The 8,288-nt window shown below is 43.8% G+C and overlaps 1 long non-coding RNA gene across 1 annotated transcript; it reads right to left on the reverse strand.

Annotated features, from left to right (window-relative positions):
• Nucleotides 1-5,219: 5,219 nt before the first annotated feature.
• LOC123382299 lies at nucleotides 5,220-7,487 on the reverse strand. Its single transcript, XR_006590489.1, has 2 exons — nucleotides 7,106-7,487; nucleotides 5,220-6,787 (listed from the first exon to the last, which is right to left on the reverse strand). It is a non-coding gene; the product is annotated as an uncharacterized LOC123382299 (long non-coding RNA).
• Between the last annotated feature and the right edge of the window lie 801 nt (nucleotides 7,488-8,288).

Consider the following 8,288-nt stretch of genomic DNA (forward strand, 5'->3'; position numbering starts at 1 on the left):
CTAAATATTCAAGGATGAGTCCATTTTTTTTTTTTGCTTTTATTATGCTGATTCATGAAGTTTCAGTGGCATCTCCAAATGGAAAACCATGTAGCATCTTCACGTCAAACAAAAGGGAGAACACAAGTTCATGAGCCAGTGGACATTCTTTTCCATGAATGCTGTCTACACACTCATTTGTGGACTGAAGAAATATGTTTGATTGTTCATCATACAGATTAGCATTTCCCGTCATGTAAAAAATCTGATTCTCAAGGTGAAATTGGCTCAAAACACATAATATTCCAGAAAACATGAGTGGCATGAATATACGGCTGCAATTAAAATTTTAGGTTCTGCTCATGTATTTTTCCATCTCACTCTGTGGAGTATACATCTGGCAAATCCTTGATGTCTCTATTTACAATATGCATATATAATAGCATTTGCCCTCAACCATTTGTAAAATCTTCAAAACACAATAGTATCTAAATACATGTTCCATAAACATTACTACCATAGAGACACTTTTGCACCTTATCTGATAAGTGAGGAATTGAGTCTCCAATAAGTGAAATCATACCTTATTCTGGATTATTAAAAATGTACGATTGTGGGGGCGCCTGGGTGGCACAGTCGGTTAAGCGTCCGACTTCAGCCAGGTCACGATCTCAAGGTCCGGGAGTTCGAGCCCCACGTCAGGCTCTGGGCTGATGGCTCAGAGCCTGGAGCCTGTTTCCGATTCTGTGTCTCCCTCTCTCTCTGCCCCTCCCCCATTCATGCTCTGTCTCTCTCTGTCCCAAAAAAATAAATAAACGTTGAAAAAAAAAATTAAAAAAAAAATGTACGATTGTGGCACATAATGGAGAAGCCAATGCAGTTGGTTTTACAGTAAAGAAAGTTATACCATTTTCATGGATTGGGAAGATCTGCGAGTTCTCATTATGTTTCTTTAGTGAACTTTGTGCTTTTTATAAGACAGAATGTAACTACTTCAAGTGTGCCTTTCTATGAATCCTGACAAATGTAGACCTCCACAATCAGGACGTGAACGTAACCACCATCTCAACTGGGTTTCTGGCACCTCTGTGCAGCTCACCAAGCCATCTCCAGCCCCAGGTAACCATTGATCTGTTCCCCTCATGGTGAATTAATTTTGCCAATTTGAGAATTTCCTAGAAATGTACACTTTGTGTCTTCTGTATTCTCTCACTCAGCACAATAATTTTGAAATTGATCCAAGTCATATTTATAGTTCATAATGCATTTATTACTATGTATTATGCCATTCATGGGTATACTGTAATCTTTTATTTACTCACCTATTGATAGACATTTGAGATTTTCAAGTTTGGGCTATGAATAGGAAGGTAAAACCTTTTTATGGACATGTTTATATACTATATAAACTATATATATATATATGTATATACACACACATATATGTATATACATATATACACATATATATGTGTATATATATATAAAACACCCCCATGAGTATATAAAAGAAGGATATTTGTGAGACTGACATAACAATGTGTGTCAACTATACTTCAATAACAAAATAGACATAAAAACTGCTAAAAGAGAAAAAAGAGTCCCTCCCCAAAATGTCATTATTAGGTCAAAGAGTAACTGCGTGTCTCACACTAGCAGGAATTGCTACACTACTCTCCATAATGGTTTTAACCTTTACTACTCCTATCCACAATATTTCAGAATTCTGGTACCTCCACACTCTTGTTAATATTTGGTATTGTCAGCCTTTTAAAAATTTTAGCAATTTTGCAGAAGTTTAGTGGTATCTTGTGTTTTTTAATTATTTTTTTGTTTATTTATTTTTAAGAGAGAGAGTGTGTGTGCAGGGAAAGGGCAGAGAGAAAAAGAGAGAGAGAGAGAATCTCAAGCAGGCTCTACCAGGTCGGCGAAGAGCCTGATGTGGGCCTCGAACTCAGTAACTGTGAGATCATGACCTGAGTCGAAATCGAGAGTTGAACACTTAACTGATCGGCTACCCAGGGGCCTCTTTAACTCTCAATGCATTTTAATTTTAGACATAGTGAGATTCACCTGTTAACATGTACAATTCTGTGAAATTTGACTGATACATAGAATTATGTAACCATAACCACAGTCAAGGTACTGAAGAGTGCCATTCCCCAAGATCTTTCCTCCTGTCGCTTGGTGGCCAAGTCCTCCCTCCTCCCACAACCTCTGCAAAAATGCTGGTCTGTTCTCCATCCCTCTTATTTTGCTGTTTACAGAATGTCATAGAAATGGAATCATGCAAGAGTCTGGCTTCATTCATTTGGCCTAATGCATTAGAAGGTCCTCCATATTGTTGAGTATGTATGCTAATAATTTGTACAATCTTGCATACACTAACCCCTGGGAGACCACTGGGGTTGTTTCCTGTTTTGGGGTGACTATGAATAAAATAACTGTCAACATTCACATGCAGGTTTCGTGGGAACGTGTTTTTGTTTCTCCTGGGTAAATATCTAGGCATTAGGTCCTCAGTCCCACATTTGGTGTAGGTTTGACTGAGACACGATTGCCAAACTGTTCTCCACAGTGGCTGTACCATTTGGTGTTTCCACCAGCAATGTGTGTGGTAGGTCCTGGTTGCTCCACACTCTCTTTCGTATTGGATATTACCAGGATTTTTCTCTTATTTTCATTTGGATTCTTTAGCCTTTGTAAGAGGAGTGCACTGGTATCTCATCCTGGTTCTAATCTGTGATTTCCTAAGGACAGGTGATGCTGGGCATGTTTTCATGTGCTCATTCTCCATCCATTTTCCTTCTTTGGTGAAGTGGTTGATCGAATCTTTGGCTGCTTTGTTTTTACTGAAGCAAAATATGCATAACAGAACCTCTACCCTTTTAACCATTTTAATTGTTTAGGTCAGGGGCATTGTAGGGCGACCACCACCACCACCATCCACCTCTACAACCTTTTTCATCATCCCAATGTGACATTTTGTGCCTATTAAATTAATAAGCCTCCATTCCCCCACCCATCTCCTGACCTTCACAGCCATCATTGTATTTTCTGTCTGTAAACTTGAGCTCTCTAGATACTTGGGGTAATGGAATCATACAGTATTTGTCCTTTTGTGACTGGCTTATTTCACTCACAGTAATGTCCTCAATCCACATTGTAGAATGTGTCAAACGTTCATTCTTTTTAAGACTGTGTAATATTCCACCTTTTGTTTTTGTGTTTATCTGTTGTTAGACCCTTGGGTTGTTTCTGCCATTTTCACTGTCATGAATCATGCTGCTATGAACATGGATGTAGAAATATCTATTCAAGTACCTGATTTTGAGCTTTTGTGTATATACTCAGACATGAGGTTCCTATCTCCTATGGTAATTCAATTTTTAATTTAAAAAAAAATTTTTTTTAACATTTATTTATTTTTGAGACAGAGAGAGACAGAGCATGAACGGGGGAGGGGCAGAGAGAGAGGGAGACACAGAATCGGAAGCAGGCTCCAGGCTCTGAGCCATCAGCCCAGAGCCTGACGTGGGGCTCGAACTCAGGGACCACGAGATCGTGACCTGAGCTGAAATCGGACGCTCAACCGACTGAGCCACCCAGGCGCCCCTCAATTTTTAATTTTTTGAGGAACTGCCATACTGAATTCCACAGCCAATGCACCCTTTATAATCTCAAGAGTAAAACACAGGACTTCCACATTCTCTGCATCCTTGACAACACTTGTGATTTCCTGGGTTTTGTTTTGCATTGTTTTTTATGATACCATCACTGTGTGGTTGTAATCTGCATTTGGCTGGTATTAGATTTTGACCATCTTTGCATGCACTTAGTGGTCATTTGTACACTTTGTGAAAAAAATCTATTCAAATTCTTTGTCAATTTGTAAACAGGGTTGTTTCGTTTCTATTTTTTCACACAGTTAGGTTTCGTTTGTTTACTCATTGTTTGGTTTTGAGAGTCCTTGGTATATACTGGATACAACTCATTCATCAGATATATGTTTGTAGGTATTTTCTCTCTGTCTGTCACTTCTCTTTTAGCTCTGTTAAGAGTGGCTTTTACAGAACAGCAGGTGCCTGGTCCCCAAGATGTGTGCCATGCCTGTGGTGACCCACTAGTGTATCAGGTCATGGAGGAACAAAGTAAAGGAAGTCTGGGGACCAATGGAGGCATTTAGGGGTGCAAAAATCACTTGATCAGTGCTGTGGACTGAACAATGTCCCCAAAGTAACCTCTGTCTTAATCCCTGAAACCTGTAGATGTTACCTTACAAGGAAACAGGGTCTTTGCAGATGTGATGAAGTTAGAGATATGCACTTGGAGATCGTCCTAGATTATCTGGGTTGGGCTCTAAACCTATCACAGTGTCCTTCTAAAGGGGAAGCAGAGGGTGACCTGCTACACACAGAGTAGCATGAGGTGACATGAGCAGAGAAACCCTGAGCGGAACAGTGACACCACAGATTAAGGGAGCCAGCAGCCACCATCACCCAGAAGAAGCAGGAGGAGTCTCTCCTTGAGCCTCAGGAGGGTGTGGAGCCCAACCAGTCCCGATTTCTGTTCAGCAAAACTGAATTGGGATTCTGGGGTTCAGAATACAGTACCCCAAGTTGTGTCCCTTGGGCATAATGACCCTTTCAGACTGAAAGAATTTTAAAAATGGCAGTTGAGTATGGAAACCAATTTGACAATAAACTTCATATATTGAAAAAAAATTAATAAAATAAAATAAAATGACCCCAAAAAGCTAAAAAAAAAAATGGCAGTTGAGGAAGGACTTTGTGACCTTCCCCTGCAGTGGGTCTCACTGAGAGGTGCCCTCCCCCTACCCGGAGGAAAGGAGCATCGCATCTCTGAAGACAGATGGACAAAAGACAGATGAAAAGATGGCCTTGCCAAGCCCTCTGTTACTACCCACAGCTCAAACCCTGTTCTTCTGGGTGTGGCCCTGAGTTTCCACTCTTCATCAGATCTATCTTTAAAAAACCACTGATGGGGCGCCTGGGTGGCGCAGTCGGTTAAGCGTCTGACTTCAGCCAGGTCACGATCTCGCGGTCCCGGAGTTTGAGCCCCGCGTCGGGCTCTGGGCTGATGGCTCGGAGCCTGGAGCCTGTTTCCGATTCTGTGTCTCCCTCTCTCTCTGCCCCTCCCCCGTTCATGCTCTGTCTCTCTCTGTCCCAAAAATAAATAAAAACGTTGAAAAAAAATTTTTTTTAAAAATAAAAAACCACTGAGATTTAACCATTTATTTGGGTCTTCATTTCCTTATGAGGGCTCCTGTGCCACATAAATCTCATATTAAATACACTTTCATGCTTTCCTGTCCTTCACCTGTCCTGTGTTACAGGTCCCAGGGGAGAACTTAGCAGGGCAGAGGGAAGAAATGTGCTTCATTCCTTACACAGCTTTCTGGCCTCCTTGTGAGGGATTGATTACATTTCCTTTGTTTTAAGACACTGAGAGTGTGTCCTTTGTGACAAAGGCCCTCAGAAGCTGATACAGGAGGGAAGTCAGAGACGCCCTCTCCAGGAGCAATGCAGAGAAACACAGAGAACAACCCTCTCCAGACCCTTCTTGGCTCTCTCTTTTTCCCCCCCACACCACACCCATTACCTCAGAAACAAAATCCTGTTTGTTTTATCCTCATAATGTGTCCAAAATAAATGCCCACTCTCTTTGGTTCGAGCCAACATCACTTCCTGTCTTCAATAGGCATCATTTCCCTTCCCCATCTCTGTTGTGCTGTCATGGACCCATTCAGGCCAGTCCTGAGCAGAGCAGCCACAGGGATCCTATTGAAAGGAAAGTTCTATCATATCTCTGCTCTCCTCAAAGGCTTCAGATTGTTGCATTTTCAGCAAGGCTCACATGGTCTGCACACCCACTGGGTGTCCACCCCCTCTGGGTCTCTTCCCCTATGAGGTCTGCACACCCACGAGGTCTGCACCATCCTCCCAGCATCCCCACCTGACGCTCCTGTGCTCTCAATCTTGGCCACTTGTTTCCAGTGAAACACCAAGCCAGCTCCCACGTCAGAGCTCTTACACTCACTGTGCCTTCTTTTCCATTTTCTTGGAGTAATTTTCTTTTAAGCAAACACAGAACCTGCCTTGTCACTGCCTCAAGTCTTTGCTCAAATGTCACCTCCTCCTACTCTTGGTTGTAGATCATGCTCCCCAATATGTCACGTGCCGCTCAGTCTACATGGTTTCTCTCAAAAAACATTTTCTACCCAGTGTGCTCTGTATTATTTCCTCTTTGTTTCTTTTGATTTCTATCCTTCTTGTCTACAGAATGACATCTTCTTGATTATAATGATTTTTTTTTTTGCTATGTTCACGGATGCACCTTGACACCTACAAGGTGGTGTGTCAATAGTACTTGTTGAAGGAGTCTGTAAATAGCTGAATATTACTTCACTCAAAACCATATGAGACTCTCACTCTCACACACACACTTGTGCATACACACAGCTGGGTGGCATCTACTACTGAGCCTGAAGGTGACCAGGACTTGGAGATGCAGGAATGGGGAAAGTCTCATGCAAAGTCTTATAGTCAAAAGATCTCTAACATGGCTGGGTGTGGAGAAGTTGCAAGATGCAGGGAGAGGTAGGGATCTGGGTGGGGAGCCCAGAAGGGAACAGACCATGCCAGGTCTTCGAATGTAGCCTGTTTGCACCTCGGTCTTGGCCATGGAGAGGAATTGTAGCTCTTCATACTGTGGAGGAAGTGGACAATAATGGCGTCCTGAGACTCCTTCTGGAGGCCTGTGTTGAGGAGGCAGGTGGGTTAGAGGCCTAGAGAAGAGACCACAGGAACAAGCAGGGTCAGGATGGGGAGGCGACGAGCATGAGGATGAGCAGGAGGAAGGATGGACAAGACTGAGTGATGTGTTGGATCAGGCAGAAGGGAGGGAGGTCATGGTGGAGAACCACACCCCAGTTCTGGCCTTAAAGATGAGGCCATGCCAGCCGTGTGAGGGAATCCCAGTGGAGATGAAGGTTCAAGAGGAATGTGGCAGCTCAACCTTGGCCATGCTAAGTGAAGCAATCCTGGGGCCATCCTGGAGGAGGTGATGGTGGGATGTTGGGTGGTGGGCTGCCCACATCACTTACCTGAGGGATTAACTGGGGGTGGTATTGGCCTCCTCCACGCCCCCTGCAGGCCTGGCTGTCTCCTTCCTGAGGAATCTCAGTCTGAAAGAAGACACCAGGGCCTTTCGGTCTGGTCCTGGGAATGCAGGGCCAACCGATTCACTCCGGTTCCCAGCTAAGGGGCTGGAGGGCAGACAAGGTGGGAGAGTGCAGGTATGGCCCCATAGACAGCCGTGAGCACAGCAGGCGCAGCCCGTCCTGTCCTGGACACTGTGGAATCCTCACACCTGGTTGCCCTCCCCCCTGCCCTGCCCTCTGACCTGTTCAGTCCCTCCTGCACTGGGCCTGAGACTCAGCCACATGTCCTCACCCTCCCCATGCTTCTCCTCCCCCTGGGGCAGTGCTTACATGAGGATGATGAAGCAGAGGAGGAAGAGTAGGGTCTTGACAATCACTTCCCCAGTGGCTACTAGAGCCACCGTGTCAGGGACCCTGACTGTCCTGTAGGAACATGGGATGAGGACAAATTCATGTGCTTGATTGCAACCCTGAGTCCTCTGCTCCCTGCAGTATTCTTGACATTGGCTCTCAAGTCCTTCCTGCACCATTGGATGGGGGACCACCTGTGCCTGGGCCTCACCCCACCCTGTGCCCTGGCGTTCCAGCAGTAGGATGGGAAAAATATGCATAAGTGGGACTTCATCGAAATGAATCCTTTTATTCATCTATTAGCCCTATTGAGAAAGTAAAAAGCCAACCTATTGAGTGGGAGAAAAAAAATTACCAATGATAGATCTGATAAGGGAGTAGTATCCAGCACATAAAAAGAACACTTACAACTCAACAACAAAAAGACAAACAACCGAATTTAAAACCGTATGTTTGCAACAACGTGGGTGGAACTAGAGTGTATTATGCCAAGCAAAATAATCAGAGAAAGATATTGTATTATTTCACTCATATGTGGAATTTAAGAAACACAACAGATGAACATAGGGGAAGGAAAGGAAAAAGAAAACAAAAACAGAGAGGGAGGAAAACCATAAGACACTCTTAAAAACAGAGAATATACTGAGGGTGCTGTAGGGGAGGTGGTTGGGGGATGAACTAGGTGGGTGATGGGCATTAAGAAGGGCACTTGTTAGGATGAGCACTGGGTGTTATATGCAAGTGATGAACCCCAAAATATACTCCTGACACTATT

This window comes from Felis catus, chromosome E2 (genome assembly GCF_018350175.1).
Source record: "Felis catus isolate Fca126 chromosome E2, F.catus_Fca126_mat1.0, whole genome shotgun sequence".
NCBI lineage: Eukaryota > Metazoa > Chordata > Mammalia > Carnivora > Felidae > Felis > Felis catus.